This window comes from Marmota flaviventris, chromosome 2, assembly GCF_047511675.1.
Source record: "Marmota flaviventris isolate mMarFla1 chromosome 2, mMarFla1.hap1, whole genome shotgun sequence".
NCBI lineage: Eukaryota > Metazoa > Chordata > Mammalia > Rodentia > Sciuridae > Marmota > Marmota flaviventris.
The window spans coordinates 99430416-99448452 of NC_092499.1; the positions used below are offsets into that span (position 1 = coordinate 99430416).

Genomic DNA, 18037 nt, shown 5'->3' on the forward strand with positions numbered 1-18037 from the left:
ACACAGTTTAACATAACCATTAGCATCTCAATGGCTTGCTGGCGTCACCTCTCAACCACTCCTTTCTGGCAAAAATGCCATGCGTCATTCCGACTCAGCTATGGCTCTCAGCATCTCCCCCCTTCTGTTTAATTAAACACCAAGCATGTGGCTTAGGGACCAACTCAGATGCTATTGTTTTAAACATAAAAATAGAAAACTGGAGTTGGGGTTGTGGCTCAGTGGTAGAGCGCTTGCCTAGCATGTGTGAGGTACTGGGTTCGATCCTCATACAAAACAAATAAATAAAATAAAATAAAGATATTTAAAAAATAGAAAACACGCTCATCTGAACTACTTCAAGGCACTACAGGATTTTTTTTTAATATTTATTTTTTAGCTGTAGGTGGATACACTGTCTTTATTTATTTTTATGCAGTGCTGAGGACAGAACCTAGTGCCTCACACATGAGGAGAGCAACCACTGAGCCACATCCCCAGCCCTACTACAGGGATCTTTGAAGAGTCTTTGCTTCACTCTTGAAAATGCACATGATGATAAGCGACTTCTATATGCCTGGTTCTCTTTGGGATGGTGATTATCACTGAAAAAAATATGCTGACCTGAATCTCTAATTTCATAAATCCCTACTTAAATTTCACCTAAGCACTGGAAAGATTTTTCGGACTCAATAAGTCATGACAAGAAAAATAAATTTGCTTTTAGTCAAGAAGTGGACACAAAATCTATCTTTCCTACTGCATCTCACAGTACATTACTTCCAAATTCAGTCATATTGGCCTTGTCCTGGTTTCTCTAATAAACAAGGTACTCTTCTGTGTTCCAGTGTTCGCTCATACAGTTCACTCAGCAGGAACACCCCTTCCACTTCACCTCCTGTGGTTATATCGATTTATTTCAGGATACAGCAGAAAGAACACCCATGGTGACCTCTCCTATAAGCCTTCCTCCAAAATCAGGCAAAATTAAAGACCTTAGGCTGGGTGCGGTGTTGCATGTCAGTAATCTCAAGAGACTCCAGAAGCTGAGGAGGGGGATTGCGAGTTTGAAGCCTGTTTCAGCAATTTAGTGAGGCCCTAAGCAATTAAAGAAACCCTGCCTCAAAATTAAAAAAAAAAAAAATTAAAAGTGCTGGGGATGTAGCTTGGTGGTAAAGCTTCCCCCAAACAAAACAAAAGAATATTAAAGACCTTATCACTTGGCCCCTGGCGTGTTTGCCCTGTACTTGGGCTGTAACCTTCCAGCTACTCCATCTTGAGGTTCAGCTTCTAGCTCCTGGCCCACTGACAGGAGCAAGGAGTGAGGCCTCTTCTGATTGCTCAGTGCCTTGCACATAGTAGGTGCTCAGTAAATGCTCAGAAGGAGTTAGGTCCCTTTGTGCGTTAGTGCCCAGGCAAGTAGTTTAACAGAGAGACCCAAGACTGTCCTCCTCCCACACAACCTGCGGGCACGGCCCACCCGAAGCTGCTCACTAGCCCGCGTGCTTCTCCAGCCACCCCCGTGGCGCGCAGAGCCCAGTCACGGGCGTTGGAAATTCCGGCGCGTGCAAGCGCGCGGAGCCGGCGGGGGCGGGGGAACCCGTGGAGTGAGCCTGTGACGCGAGGGGGCGTGACACATAGAGGCCCCGCCCCCTCTCCCTCGCCCTCTCTCGCGGGTCGGGGTTACATGGCGGCGACTGCGGCAAAGCGAGAGCCTCGGAGACGCCGCTGCCGCCAGCACAGCCGGAGACCTGAGCCGACACTGGGGACGTCCGCGGGCCCCGCACTCCCTCGATGAGTCGGAGAAGTCCCGTGAGTGTGTGTGTACGAGTGCGGGGCGCGGCGTGGGGCGGCTCGGGAGGGCGCCGCGGCGGGCCCGGCGGCGGCGGCGGAGCCGGTTCCCTCCTCCATTGTGTGTGACCCTCCGGCGGCCGCCTCTCAACAAAGGCGCTTTTGTTCCGTCTCCCGCCCGCCCGCTCGGGCCTGGCCGCCGCTTCCCCGCGCGGGGCGGCGGGCGACGGGCCGGGGTCCCCGCGTGGGGCTGGCGGCGCGGCCGGCGCGCCCCTCCCACCCGGCACGCCCCTCGCCGGGCGCTTGGCCGGGCCCGGCCGCGCCGCGCCCGCCCTGGGGCCCTGCTCGCTGGCTTTGGTCCGGGGCCGGGCTCCGCGGGTTCGAAGCCCTGCCGGCTGGTAGACAGGCGGGAGAGCGAGGGGCGGTGGCCCGGAGCGCGGCCCCGGGAGCGTGAGGTGGCGCGGAGTCTCGCCTTCCTGGCACGCTGCCTCTCCAAAGGCTCCCGTATCTCCTCCCCCATCCCGCCCCGGTGACTCGGCCTCAGCTGACTCCGGCCGGGTAAAGTCTCCAGTGGACTCGGCAAATTACGTAGCGCGCACCCCTCACCCGGCTCGTCTCGGAGCCCTGAAGTCAGCCCAAGTTTTGAGTCTAGCCATAAACGAGGTACTGAAAACCCGTCTGAGACGGAATTACTATCCCCCTTCTTTGCTGCTGCCTTTCCTTATCTTTTTTCTGGATGTTAAGTGGTGGTCTGTAAAAGTACCCGAATGGAAAACGTACTTTTGTCAGTTTACTAAAAAGAGCCTCTTCACTTTGCATTTTAATCCGACTTGAGTCCTGTTGAAAAGTCAAGGTGTTTGGTTGCCTTTTGTTCCTTGGCTGGCGTAGGTTCTCCACTGGTTCAGGTGGTATGGGGGAGCTCTGTGCAGCAGGAGCTTTTTGATTTTTCTTTTTCTTTCTTTCTTTTTTCCTTTTGTCTTATTTGGCTTGCTCACTGGAAAAGATCCAGTGACCGGAACTGGTGAGGTGGAATTAGAAGCCTACTGTATTAGCGGCAAGATTCATGTTCATTGCTAAAATGCCCTTAAGTCTGTTTCTGTATTAACTTTTTTTTTTTTTTTTTTAATGGATATAGATGATTTGCCCGTGGTGGAAAATTTAATAGGCCGTCGAACGAAGAGTAAAGAGCTTCAGAGTGATTTTCTGATTACTGATTTTTCTCGCCTGTTTTTTTTTTTTTTTTAATTTATGATTGGCCATGTCTTGTTTTTTTTTTTTTTTTTTAACATTGGAAAACTGAGATGGACCGGATGATCTTACTAAAAGAACGTAGATCTAAACGGTGTCCGATCCTGAAAGGAAACTGCTTCTAGAGTTTTTTCTTAGAAATGTCATTTTTTAATGTTTGAAAAATTATTTTGAATTGGGTGGAAGAAACTTTAGATGCCTTTAGCTAATAGTTGTTCAAACGTATTTAAAGTGCTGTGTGCCAAGGAATATGAATATCTATCTATCTATCTATCTATCTATCACATGTTTGTTAGATCAGTTAATATTGATCTATCAGACTTGTAAAGTTGCTTTTTGGTGTCCTAAGCTCAGTAATTGCAGTCATCTAGGAAATATGCCAGGTTTGAGCAGGACCTATTTTATCAACTAGATTTGACTGTGGGGCAGGGGGACATGGAAAATGGAGAACTGTTAAAAAAAACAAAATACAAACGTTTTTATATGAGGATGTTTTGGAGTTCAGTTATTTTCAGAAGGGGATTAAAAGTAGTCTGGATACTAATCGTGATTTAAAAAAGAATCTGGAGCAGATTGATTTGAGGAACAGTTAATTTTGCAATAGAAAAAGCACGCATTCTGATGACAAGTGTTAGCATTGAAAGTGTTCATTTAAGCATCGTGAGAATTTGTAACTGACAAAATAGTAAGGTTTGCTGACTCAGAGTATGTTGCTGAAGGGGATGGGGTCTGGTAGGAGGAAGCTTAGAAGTGCTGCTGCAAGTTTTGAGTTGGATGATGACTCATCCTGCCCACGACTGCTACGTGGCTATTTTTTTTCTTTTTTATACTCTTTTTTTTTTTCTTTTTTAAATGATAGGCTAAAATGTTTCTGCCTATATTATAATTCCTTCTTTCCTCTGAGGAGGAACAGCAATTTCTCTAAAAAAGTAATGGCTTCTTAAATTGCGTTTAAAAAGGATAATGCATACCCTACAGGTGGAATTGTATAACATTTGTTGAGAGGAAAGGTAAAATCAGTCACTGATCAGTTGCGGAAATTAAATGTTTGTTAGTAGTAGTTATTTGACTACTAGTAAAAGAGATTTGTTACAGGTTATTTATAAAGGACAGATAGTACTTTAGGTTTTAGTAGAAATTGAGCTTATGTTTTCATTAATTGTGTTAAAGTTATCTATAAAATCTAGAAAATTGGTTTAAATAAATGTTGGAAAAGTGTCAACACAGTTGCTGTTTAATCAGATATATCTTCTGAACATGAACATTTCACTCTGTTGAAATTATTAAAACATGATTATACTTACTGCTTTCTTATCTATATGAATTTTCTCCTTTAATAAAAACAAATTGATGCCAGGTTTGGTTGCACATGCCTGTAATACCAATGATGGGGGAGGCTGAGGCAGGATGATCACAAGTTCAAGGCAGCCTCAGCAACTTAGCAAGGCCCTTAACAATTTAGTGAGAACCTGTCTCAGAATTAAAAAGTACTGGAGATGTAGCTCAGTGGTTATGCGCACTGGGTTCTATCCCTGTTGTCAATCAATCTTGAAATAGGTGGTAGTGTTATAGGCACTGGTTTTAATTTTTTTTTTTTTTTTTTTAAGATAAACTGATTATACAGTTCCAACTTTAGGACTTAAATTGAAACTTGGTAATAAGATATATTGATTTTTAAAACAGCCAACATTTAGCAAATTGGCTTAAAAATAAGATTGAAGGAAAAATGAAAGGATTGAGCATGGCAGTTTTGAAAGTGAGAAGAAAAAACTCCTGACCCCCACCTCTTAACTTTTCTGTGTATACTGTTTATTTTTTCAGAGTGATTTATTTGAGGAGTTTTGTGAACAAAGTGTATTATATATTTGAATTAAGTCCTTGGAGACATTTTGAAATTTTATTACATGCTTTATACAAAGGAATTTTAATAAACTTCAATTCACACTTTAAAAATATCTCCTACTAAAGGAAACAAAAATACAAATACATGAGTACTGAGAATTTTCAGAGCATCACATTACTTAGAAGATTTAGAAATTGAACATATATTTTACAGTGTTTGGTTTGGAATATAGATTATTAGTTATGCACAGTTCAGAATTTTTTTCTTTTTTTTGTTTTAATTAGTTATACGTGACAGTAGAATGCACTTATATACTTTGATGTATCATACATAGATGGGATATAATTTCTCATTTTTGTGAGTATACATATTGTAAAATCACATTGGTCACAGTTCAGAATTTAAGAACAAACTAGATATCTTAGCCTATCTTCTTCCTCGTGTATTGCTTTATGAAATGGTTAGCCTTCTCACTACTGCTGTCCAGTTCCTTGTTTGTATTGCCCATTTGAATCTTGTGTTACTTTAGGGCCCCTGTTAAAGTAGAAAGAAAATATCTCAAAAACAAAATCTCCCTTAGCCTGTTTTGTGACTCATGACATCACACTGTAGACTGCCTATAGAATGGGCATTTTTATTACTCAGTATTCTGAGACTTTACAAAAACAGTAGTAATGTTAGTGTAGCCAATGACTTTTTCCAGGGAGTTGCTTTTATGTGGAGTTGATACTTACCAAGGTAACAATGCTATGGACTGAATCCAACATTCTTTTTTTTTCCTTCCATAAATTGCATGTTTAGGAAATAATAGTATGCCCCTCTGATTGTTTGTAGTTGACTGTGTTTTTTTTTTTTTTTTTTTTTTGGTGCTGAGGATTGAACCCAGGGCCTTGTGCATGTGAGGCAAGCACTCTACCAACTGAGCTATATGCCCAGCCTCCTTGACTGTTGTTTTTTAAAGAATTGTGTCTCTCTTTGTTGCTCTGGCAGGCTCTAACCAGCTGGCCTCAAGTGATCCTCCTACCTCAGCCTTTCTAGTAGTGATAACATTTTTTTGTTGTTATTGTTTTGGTGCTGGAGATTTAACCCCAGCCTTTTAGGACAGGGTGTCACTAAATTTCTTAGGGCGTTGCGAAGTTGCTGAGGCTAGTCTTGAACTTGATCTTCCTGTCTCAGCCTCCCAAGCTGCTGGGATTACAGGTGTGTTCTAAAAGCATCAACTTTCAGATAGATATGCCTGCCTTTAAAAAAATTTTTTCCACCCCCCCCACCCACCCACCCAGGGCTTCACACATGCTAGGCAGTCACAATACACTGAGCTATATAACCCTAATGGTTTAAAAAAAATTTTGAGATAGGATCTTGCTAAGTTACCCAGGCACTACTAGTTGTGTCAGCCTTCTATATCCATTTTTTAAAAAGTTGTATAGAGATTGAATCTTTATATAGCAAATAACATTTTCCTGTTGATTTTCATCTAAATGTAGTTTTTTTTCTTTTTTAAACAAACAAAATGTTAGAATCCCACCTTTGACTTCAGGGAAGACCTCTCTGCTTCTGCAGAGAATGAAAATTTATGTGCATTTAATTCTGTACAGTGCTATAACTATAAAGTATTAGTGTTTGAGAAGGGTCATAGATGTTATTTTACTCCAGATACATCATTTGACAGTTAAGGAAACTGAATCCCAGAGAGATCCAAGATTTTGGCACTAATGTGTGATTCCTGGACCAATAGTATTGTCATTACTGGGGCACTTGTTAGAGGCGAAGAATCTTGACTTTATCTCAAATATAGAAACTACATTTTAACAAGACTTTCCAGTGATTCAAATGCATATTCAGTTCAAAAAGCATTGCTAGGGGCTCAGGCTCAGGCTCAGGCTCAATGGTAGAGGCTTACCTAGCAAGTGTGAAGCACTGGATTGGATCCTTAGCATCAAATAAAGTCAAATAAAATAAAGTCATGCCTAAAAAAAAAAAAAAAAAAAAAAAAAAAGAAGAAGCAGCAGAAGAAGAAGCATCACTAAGTGATGTCAGACATGAATTTTTCAACTGGTTAGTGACTGGTTTGGAAAACCCAGATCTTGTGATATGCTCTCTTTGGTGGCCCTTCTGAAAAAAAGTCAATGGAAAGTTGAGTAATTGCTGTCCAATAGAAGTTTATGTGGTGGTGGAAAGTTCTATTCTGTGCTGTCCAGTGAGACAGTCATTAGCCATGTGTGTCTGTTGAGTATTTAACAAGTGACTGGTGTGCCTGAGGAATTTAATTTTTAATTGAAATTTAATTAATATATATTTATTATTTTTGGTACCAGGGATTGAACCCAGGGGCACTTTTCCACTGAGCCACATCCCCAGTCCCTTTTTATATTTTATATAGAGACAGAGTCTCTCTGAGTTGCTTAGGCCCTCAGCCTCTGGAGCCTCTGGAATTACAGGTGTGGGCCACCATGCCTGGCTAATTAATATATATTTAAATAGCTGTCTGTAGTTAGTGGCTGTCTTAATGGACAATTCAGATCTAGATGATCTTTGCCCACACCAAATTTGAAATTGTCTAAGTTGTAATTTAATAACTAATTGAAATCAGTTTAATAATTTTCCCGTCTTAATGTACAAATTGAGAGAGATGCAGGTTTTTTACTTTTTAAAATATGCCTGAATTCCAGCCACTCAGGAGGCTGAGGCAGGAGGATTTTGGGTTCAGAGTTAGCCTCAGCAACTTAGTGAGATGCTAAGCAACTTAGCAGACCCTGTCTCTAAATAAAATACAAAAAAGGGCTGGAGATGTGGCTCAGTGGTTAAGTGCCCCTGAGTTCAATCCCAAGTACCAAAAAAGAAAAAAAGAAAAAAAAAAAAGCCTGGATATTATTTTAGACTTTTTAATTTTATTTTATTTTTTATTTCTGTGGTTCTGGGATTGAAACCAGGAGTGCTCTATCACTGGTCTGCATTCCCAGCACTTTTTATTTTTTACTTTGAGTCAGGATCTTGCTCAGTTGCCCAGCAGACCTGGAACTTTTGATCCTCCTGCTTCAACCACCTGTTCTTGGGATTACAGATGTGCTGTTCACATCCTGGATATTATTTTAAATCTATTGTAAAGCAATATCAATGTCCTAATTGATACTCCTCTTCAATAAAGTAGTTAAGTTGTAAGAATGCACATTTCCTCCTGTTTGCCCAATAAAGTTATTTTCATTGGATTAAAAATTAAACAGTAACTTTTAAGTGAGCTTTCCTTACTTATCTTGTGGGTAGTAGCACTGATAGTTTTGGTCTCTGACCTAGTATTTCCAGGCTTGTTAGCATTTGTTGATAACTGTCAGACTAATCTGCCATTTTTTTAAAAGTTATTTCCAGGTACAGAAATGGACTGGTTCTTAACCTCCCACCTCATACAGTGGGAAGATTGTGACTATAGTCAGACTGGCATATGTCCAAATCCTGGCATTTACTGTATATGTGACTCATGAGTTGCTTCATTTCTTGAAGCATCAGTGCTGTTGTTTGTAAAATGAGACTTATGAGGTTTTGGTTAGGAGTAACAAGAAATAGCGCATCACTTAGAAAATGCCTGGCATCTAATAGATTCTTGATAAAATATATTTTATCTTCCCTTCTTCTCCCGTTTGGCTTTTATAGTTTTCTGTAACTTGAAAATCTTAGTCTTGAGTTTAAGATTCTGTATGGTTTAGATGTGAGGTGTACCCTAGAAGCTCATGTGTGAGACAGTGCAAGAAAGTTTAGAGGTAAAATGATTGAGTTTTGAGAGCCTTAACATAATTAGTGTGTTAATCCACTGATAGGGATTAACTTTAGGCAGAATAGGATGTGACTGGAAGAGGTGGGTTGTTTTTCAATGGTGAGGCTTCTTTGCTTTCTGGTTGTCCTGTTTTGAATCCTTTTCTCCTCCACACCTTTTATGGTGTTTTGCTTACCTTGGGCCTAGAGAAGTAGAGTCGGCTATGAACTGAGACCTCTGAATCTGTGAGTGACACACTTTTCTTTCTGAAATTGTTCTTCTTAGGTCTTTTGGTCAGAGCAACAAAAAAGTTAATTAAAACAGATTTTAACCATGCTTAATCCACCTTTTGATTTTAAGTCTTGTTGGTTACTGTAATTTTATGTCTTGCTTTGTTCTTGTTGTATTCCTTATAGATTTCTCTATAAATGTGGATTCCTTCCCTTGAATTCTTTTTTAGAGAGAGAGAAGAGAGAGAGAGAGAGAGAGGATTTTTAAATATTTATTCTTCAGTTTTCGGTGGGCACACATCTTTATTTTATGTGGTGCTGAGGATCAAATCCAGCGCCCTGCGCATGTCAGGCGAGCACCTTACCGCTTGAGCCACATCCCCAGCCCCTCCCTTGAATTCTTAAGGACTGCTTTCTTGCCTGCATCATGAGTTTTCCCCTTTGTGTTGGATCATTTTCATTATTATGCAAATATGTTCTAGAGTGATATTGTTCAATATGGCAGCCACTGGCTACATGTAGGTATTTTAATGAAAAAAATTTTTTTGTATGTGTGCTGGGGATTGAACCCAGAGCCCTACACATGATAAGCATGTACTTTACAAACTGAGCTACCTCCTTTAGGCAAAACTTAATGAAAAAAAAAAAAAAAGAAACAACTCCTCTTTTTAGCTATTCAATAGCCATATGTGGCTAATGGCTACCCTCTTGAGCAGCACAGGTATAAAACATCTCTATATTCATAGAAAGTACTATTGGATAGAGCAGCTCTAGTGAAGCTTCCTTCTTTATAATTTCTCCCTCATTCTATATAATTTTGTAGCTACAGCCTCATTTTTTATTTTCTTCCAAGCAAAAAAAAATTTTTTTTTTTTTTTTGGTTGTGCTAGGAATTAGACATAGGGCTTCACACATGCTAGGCAAGGGCTCTACCTCTGAGTCACATCCCCAAGCAGATTTTCAAGAGTTGTACTTATGTGCTTCCTCCACTTCCCTTTGCTCTTCAGTCTACTCCGGACTGGCTTCCATCATCACATCTCTGAAATTGCTCTAATCAAGATTACCAGAGGGTTAGTTACCAAATTTATCTGTAGTATCTTGTAGCAGCATTCAATGTAGCTGAGCACTGTTTTCTGCCTATATACCTGTTTCTCTTAGCTTACAAGACGTGTTCTTATTTTCTTCCTAGCTTACACCTTTTTATTTATTTATTTATTTTTAAAATTTTGTTTTTATTAGTTACGCATGACAGTTCAATGATCTTGACCTTTTTATATTTTTGACAGGCTTCTCTCTACCTGCTTCTAAGTTTTAGCATAGGTTCTAGATTCCTTTCCCCTCTTCTTTCTGAATTCTTCCCCTTGGTGGTCTCATTTAACTCATTGCTTTAAATACCACCCACATGTGGATAATCCCCAAATTTATGTTTCTTGTCTGAGCTCTATAGACACATTATCCAGCTGACTGCTTGACATTATCACTTAGTTTACCTAAGTAAGCAGTTATCTAAATGGATCTAACCTGTTCACAGTAGTAGTCTGCCCATATTGTTCTTCTCTTCCAGTCTTCCCCATATCAGTAAATGGAATCTTGGTGTTATCCTTGATCTCTGTCTTTCCCTTGTCCATCATCGTGTTCTCTAGGTTTCTAAAATATCATTTGAATCTGTTTGTATTCAGTGATCTATTTTATATCTGCATTTCTACCACCTTGATCTCAGCCATTATCATGTCAAAGTAGCCTTTAATTTATTTTTATGTTTTATTTCTACCTTCATCTATCCATTTCTAGTAGCATCTTTTAAAATACAGTCATGTTAATTGCCTGCTTAAAATCCTTCAAATGCTTTTTTTTTTGCTCTTACTTTTAAAATGCAGAGTCCTGCTTCATGCATTTCTTATTACCTATCCAGTCTCATTTCTGCCTCAGTTCCTTCTCCCCTTGTTCTGCATCTTGTGGCTACATTGGCATCTTTTCTTTTACTCCACTCTGCCAAGTTTTGTTTTGCCTTAGGTGGTTGTTTTAGTGTTCTCTGTTTGAAATGCTCTTTTCTGTCTCTTAGCAATGCTGGTACCTTCTTATCTTTCAGGTATTAGCTCTTCAAATGACCATTTTCCAAGTACCCAAGAATAGTACTTGGCCAAATCTGAAGTTAGGTTTTTTTTCTGATTTATTTGTTTGTCATTCTTTCCTTACTAGAATGCAAACTCTGTGGAAGTGGAAGAACCTTACCTGTATTATTCCTCACTATATCATCGTACTGTCTGGCGCATGTTAAGTGCTCAATAAAATTTTGAGACTATAAAGTGTTTGCTTTCTTTAAACTTCTAAAGTGAAAGAAATATTAAAAATTGCATTGTATTCAGGGCTGGAGTTGTGTGGCTCAGAGGTAGAGCACTTGCCTGACATGTGTGAGGCCCTGGGTTCGATCCTCAGCACCACATATAAATAAATAAATTAAGTTAAAGATCCATTTGTAACTAAAAAATATTTTTAAAAAGTTGAATTGTGTACTGTCATGTGTAACTAATTAAAAAAATTAAAAAAACAAAACAGAAAAAAAGTTGAATTGTACTCAATGTGATTTCGGAATGGGTCCTTTACCTCTGGATTACTGAGACAATTTTAGAAACTTAAATGGGATTTTAGTACTAGATGGTAGTATTCTAAACAGTATTAATTTCCTGATTTTGATGATTATATTTTGGTTATGCAGGAAGATCCTTGTCTTCAGGAAATACACTATATCAGAGTTGGGGAATAGAGGGATATGTCTACTATAGCTGTCACTAAGAAAGTTACATTGTCAATCGAGAGATCATGGAGATCATGGGTTTATTTACAACCTGGTTCAAATCCTGATTTTTGTGATTTTGAATGTATTATTTAAATTATTTGAGCTCCTAAGATTCATTTTGTGATGTTGTGGGAATTTAATATAAGGGTCTATGCTCAGCACAATGTTTCACATATAATACATTCTCAATAAAAGTTTGCTTACATTTAAAAAATTCAGATATTAAAAATTCTATTCTTGGGACTGAGGCTGTAGCTCAGTTGGCAGAGCATTTGCCTAGCACATGTGAGGCACTGAGTTTGATCCTTAGCACTGCATAAAAATAAACATTATAAAGGCATTCTGTCCATATATAACTACCAAAAAATTTTCTCATGTTCAATACTGCCTTCCTTTATAATAATCAAGCAAATAAGTTTTTCATTAATTAGTTGGTAGTATGGACAAATATTTACCAAATATGTTACTTAAATCCTAAAATTAGAACTCTTGGGCCATATTACATTATATAATTTTTAATATCTTAGAACTGCACTTTTCAGACAGAAAGCAGAGCCTCTAAAATTATTTCATTGAAATAGGTATATTTATCTTGATTGAAATGTGCCATGTGAGCTGGGAATGGTGGCACATACCTGTAGTTCCAGCTACTTGGAATCTTAAGGTCATGGGACACCACAAGTTTGAGACCAGTGTAACAGAATAAGATCCTGTCTCAAAAAATAAATTAATTAAATAAAATAAGTCCCTCACGTGATTAATTTCCAGTTTCTTTAGAATTGTCAATAGTGAATTTGGTATTGAAATGTTATTATATTAATTTATATTTATCGATGTAAAACTACTTAAAAACAAAACCCCCACAAAGTAAATCATTATTTAACAATTATTTAATAATTAATGATTTATTTATTTTTTCCATTCATTACTCTATAGATAGACATTCTAATAAAGATGATGATCAAAAAGGTAGAGTGTTTAAAGATGACCCATGGTCAATAAAAGGTTACTAGAAGAGAATCTCGATATTTTTGCATGAAAGTTTTAGACACTGGTGAGATACTCTCTTTTTTCTGGTACAATTGTCACCAGCTTAGATTACAAATCTATGTTGGATTTATTTACAGCATGAATAAGACTTAAATTTTTAAATCATTGAAATTTGGGAGCTGTTTGGGGGTTATCTAACCTATCCTGACTGCTGCAAAGTTTTCTATTAATTTTCATTTGGTTGGAATCCTCATGTCCAAAGGAGCTTGAAGAAACAATGCTCACATGTCCTCTTGTATTTGTTCCAGTTTCCTTAGTATTAATTAAATGAGAAATCTTAGAAATGAAGGCCCAAGCAGGAGGAAGATAGGAGAGAGAATGAAGATTTATTGTAATTATTTTAGAAGGAATCATATTTAATGTTTTGTGAACAGCAGTTTCCATTGATTTTCCTTCATTCTGGGCATACCACCATAAAAAGTGCCAGGGAACAAAACCAATGAAATTAAAAACTTGTTCTTTGCTTTTGTAGGTCATAGACTTTTTAGAATTGAAGGTCTTTAGATATTCTTTGACTAGTTTATCTGGTATGTGAAATGTTGATATTTCAATATGGATAACTTATAGTAAATAACAACTGGAGATGAGCAACAACAAAAAATACTGCTGGGTATGGTAGTGCGGTGCTTATAGTTCCACCTACTTGGGAAGCTGAGATAAGAGGATCACGTGAACTAGGAGTTACAGCCCATCCTGTGCAACATAGTGAGACTCCATCTTTTTTTTTTTAATTTTTAAAAAATTTTTTAGTTATAGATGGACACATAACTTTATTTTATTTGTATGTGGAGCCAGGGATCGAACCCAGGGCCTCATGTATGATAGGCAAGCGCTCTACCACAGAGACACAACCCAGTCCGAGAGACCCCATCTCTTGAAAGAAGGAAAAGATAAAGAAAGGAAAAAATATTATATATACATGTATACATATGTGTATGTATTTTATAATGGCTTTTTAATGGCCAAAGGCAAACAAACGCCTATAATGTTAAGGTGTATTTAGGCTAGCATTCAGGTTTAAAAACAGAAATTCGTAGTAGAAGAGGGTTTTTAATATTTTATTGGTGCATTATAATTATATACAATAATGAGATTCATTATGGCATATTTGTACATGCACATAACAAGTGTTTTGTTTTATATTTTACTACTATTTATTTTTCAGTGCTAGGGGTGGAACCCAGGACCTCACTGCATATTTGGCAAGTGCTGTACCACAGAGCTACATCCCCAGCCCTAGTGTTTTGTTTTTAACTTGGATACCTTGTTAGAAGCTATGTAATCATCCAGCTTGACTTTGCAAGTTTATCTCTGTAGCAAGAGTAGTACTCTGGTAATGTACTAAGCAGAGCCTTTTAGGCTTTGGCCTTGTAGTTTTAAGACCCCCACCACCACTTTCCTAGTTATTTTCTGAGGTTATTTACTAATATTAATTTATACTACTGACCTCCTTGAGGTACAAATCCTAAAAAAAGGCTTCTAATAGGGCCACCCTACATTAGGAGCAAGAGCTTTTGTTAAGAATACATATGAGCTGGGTATGGTGGCACATGCCTGTAATTCTGGTGACTTGGGAGGCTGTGGTAGGAGGATTACAAGTTTGAGGCAAGCCTCAGCAACTTGGTGAAAACCCCATCTCAAGATAAAAAATTAAAAGGACTGGGGATGTAGCTCAGTAGTAGAGTACCCAAGGTACAATCCCCAGTACCAAACAAAACAAAACAAATGAGCAAGCAGCTAAACTTTAGCCCTTGGCCTTCTGTGTCCTAAAAATTTGGTGAGAGTTTAGACATAATCTTAGGGAAGGATGAATTTACTATGACAATACCTCTCTGTGCCAGGGATGAGACAATTCTAGGTGAATATAAGTAGAGGTCAACCTTTCCCTTTCCAAAAGCAACTGGATTTTTGACTGAGGAGATGTGAGACTGGCTAGATTTCAGTCAACTCAAATTCACTCTGGAGAAGAGAAAAATAAGTAAGAACCTTTGAGAGGAGGGGTAAGGGAAGGACTGTCAGAGGGTATGAACAGGTCATATGACCATGTCAGGATTTAACCAGAGAAGCAACAAAATAGAAGGTGGAGAGAAAACCAGAAAAGTAAGTTTTATGTTAAAGCTTTATGTTAAGATCTTTACCTCAAACTTTGCACATTCAGACTTTCTTTTTGACACAGGCCAGATTGTTCTACAGAATTGGGAGATAGAGCAAAGTTATTCTTTTATTTTTCTTTTGCATTTTGACCTTACACTAAGATTTGACTCACACCACCTACATTTCTCTCGATTGGGAGATAGACCAGGTGGTAGAGAACTTGAAGTAATTTAGAGAAGACAGGAGTGCTTGAGGAAACAGTTGTGGTCAGGGCAGTTTCAGGAAACTGTCTTATAAACTTAGAAAACTGGTATCCAGCCTGACCTCTTACTTTCCACATTGTATTAGGTCACTGAAAGAAGACCAGAGGTAAAACAAAAACCTAGCTTTATTCTTGCTATTCTCTGTACTTCTTTATATTCACCAAATTGTTAAAAATAAAACAACATTGAGCCAACTAATTCAAACCTAATTAATGATCCTTCTCCAAACAACATAGAATCAGCACTAGTTGGTAGGAATGGTTAACATTTGAAGATAAAAAATTGGAAGGATCCTGGAAAGGGTCATTTTAAGTTATTGCCCTATTTTTCCTTTCCTCCTTTAAGAATATAGAATGTACAACAAGAATATGGAGCCTAGTTATTTCCTGAATCTAATACTTGAACCTTGCTTTATGAAATTAAGTATGAAGGCAGAGAAAATGGTAATTAATAAGCTGGGCACGCTGGTGCATGCCTGTAATCTAAAGGCTCGGGAAGCTGAGATAGGAGGATCATGAGTTCAAAGCCAGCAACAGTGAGGTGCTAAGCAACTCAGAGAGACTGTGTCTCTAAATAAATTACAAAATGGGGGGGATATGACTCAGTGGTCGAGTGCCTCTGGGTTCAATCCCTGGTTCCAAAAAATGGAAAAGAAAAAAATGGAATAAAGGACATGCATTAGTAACTAAAGCCCTTTAAGAAACTAATTTTGTGGGTGTGTATGTGTACACTCATATATAGATGGATGTGGGGATCAGACCCAGGCCTTTGTCTCTGAGCTAACCCCCAGCTCTGAAATTTTTTAAAATTTAAAAATGTATTCACAGATTTTAATTTTTAAATGTTTCATTGCACATAGACTGGTAAGCTGTAGAATTTCTAGGAACCTATCTTTTTTTTTTCTGAAATTGCAAACAGAAGAACTCATCTCTGTTATGGTAAAATAAAGAATGTTATTAATGTCATTCACAATATTAAGCAGATAGAAGAAGTGTTCCTTTTTATTAGAAGAACTGAGGAACAGTACCTTTCAATAAACAAGGCTATCTTCTGTTGGGCAATAAGTTGAATTTCCCAAGGGCCAAAATCATGTCTGTTTTGCTCTGGTTTTAGATTATTCTTTCTGCCTGGTTTTACCTGTCAGGAATTCTGACCAACTTACTTTCTGTGTCTCACTTGGTACTTTGGATGCAGACATCCGCATATTCAAGGATTAGACCTTTAAGAAACTGAAAGAAACCAAGTGTAGTGGTGCAGACCTGTAATCCCACTGACTCAGAAGGCTGAGGCAGGAGGATCCTGAAGCCAGCCTCAGCAATTTAGTGAGTCCCTAAGCAACTCAGTGAGATCCTGTCTCTAAGTAAAATACAAAAAAGGGCTGGGGGTATGGTTCAGTGGTTAAATGCCCCTGGGTTTAATCCTTCGTACCACCCCCCAAAAAAACAACAACAACAACAAATTTGCATTTATTTTTTTCAGGCTGGCTAGGGACCCATCTACTGGAGTTGAGGCTGTTTTTTTCCCCTACCCTTGTATAGAATGTTTTTAAAATCATGAAATATTTCTAATGTAGAGAGTTAATATAATGACATATATATACCACCTAGCACTATAAGATACTAATAATTTGCTATACTTCAGTTTTTAAAAAGAAATAACATGTTAAAGATATATGAAGTTATTGTGTAAAGCCAGTCCATCCTGATCCTAATCCCTTTCCTCATTCCTCAAGATAATCGTTATCATGAATTTAGAATTTGTCAATCTCATGGTATTTGTTTTATATTTTTGCTACATATATATGTAACCATAAAATAGCATTATTTTGCATGACTTTGAACCTGATATAATTGGTCTTAACAGGCACATTTCTATTTTCAGCACCCTGCCCCTGCCACACTAACACACCCACACATACACAAAACTGTACTGGGGAGTAGACCCAGGGATGCTCTTACACATATCCACAACCCTTTATATTTTTAGGCAGGGTCTCAGTTGCTGAGGCTGGCCTTGAACTTCCAATTGTCCTGTCCAGCTTCCTGAGTAGCTGTGATTATAGGCTTGTGCCATTATGCCAGTTTGCAGTTTGATTTTAATTTATATATTTTGGATGTTTCAACCATTTATATCTGTTTTTATTATTATATAGTAGTCTGTATAGACTCAAAATTATTATGTGTTTTTCTAATTTTGAAAGTTTATGTTTTTCAATTTTTTTGCCATTACAAAAACAACAACAAAAAATTTGTGTATTTGCAAGCATTTCTGTAAGGAGTTTACCTCGGGGGGGAAAATCATTCATTCCTTCATTCATTCATGTACTTACACCAAATTGCTTTGAAATTCTGTAATTTAAACTGTCATCAATGTTGTCTGAAAATTACTTTTTCTGCATTCCTTCTCAGACTTGATATGAACGGACTCAAAAGGTTTTCCCAGTCTGAAATGTTATCCTCATTTTGATTTTTGACAATGATATTAAACATTTTTACATAGATTTATTCATTGGTCAAGTTTATTTTTCCATAAATTGAAGAGCATATCCCACAAATTTATTTTATTTATACTACAAGGTTTTTGTTCATGGGTAACGATAGTTAATAAGTAGACATTTTTAATGAAATAACATATTGCAGGCTTATCATATATGTTCATTTAGAGAAGTGTTATTAGTATTTCATCCCTCAAGAATCTCTAAAGAGTTCTGTTAAAATGTGAAGAACCATTTCATCCTTATTGGCATTAAAAAATGCACAACCTGATGAACCCAAGTGTTATAAAGAATGTATTGTAGTGAGATCTGGAGCCCAGGCAGCCGTGGTGAATTTCATTTTTGTAAGCTCTTTTTGATGAAGAGTAATTTAGCATTTGATTATAAATAAGTTTAATGCACCAGTAGTAGTTTATTGCTACATGCCCAGTTTGTATCATTTTACAAATTTGAAGAAAAGAGTATTTTCTGTAGTGGTGACTCTTTCCCTTCTTTTTTAT

At 38.0% G+C, this 18037-nt stretch overlaps 1 protein-coding gene across 6 annotated transcripts in view; it reads left to right on the forward strand.

Moving 5' to 3' along the window:
* The first annotated feature begins 1647 nt into the window (after nucleotides 1–1647).
* The window catches only part of Mapk6 (mitogen-activated protein kinase 6), a 68059-nt gene continuing 51669 nt past the window's right edge, over nucleotides 1648–18037 (forward strand). For 4 of the 6 annotated variants that reach the window (XR_011706672.1, XM_071608267.1, XM_027926045.3 and 1 more), the window contains exon 1: nucleotides 1648–1791. The gene's annotated coding sequence lies outside the window, so the exon portion shown is untranslated. Of the gene's footprint in view, nucleotides 1800–2331; nucleotides 2434–18037 lie in introns of those variants that run through there. The other 2 variants (XM_071608266.1, XM_071608265.1) reach the window with 2 other exon arrangements.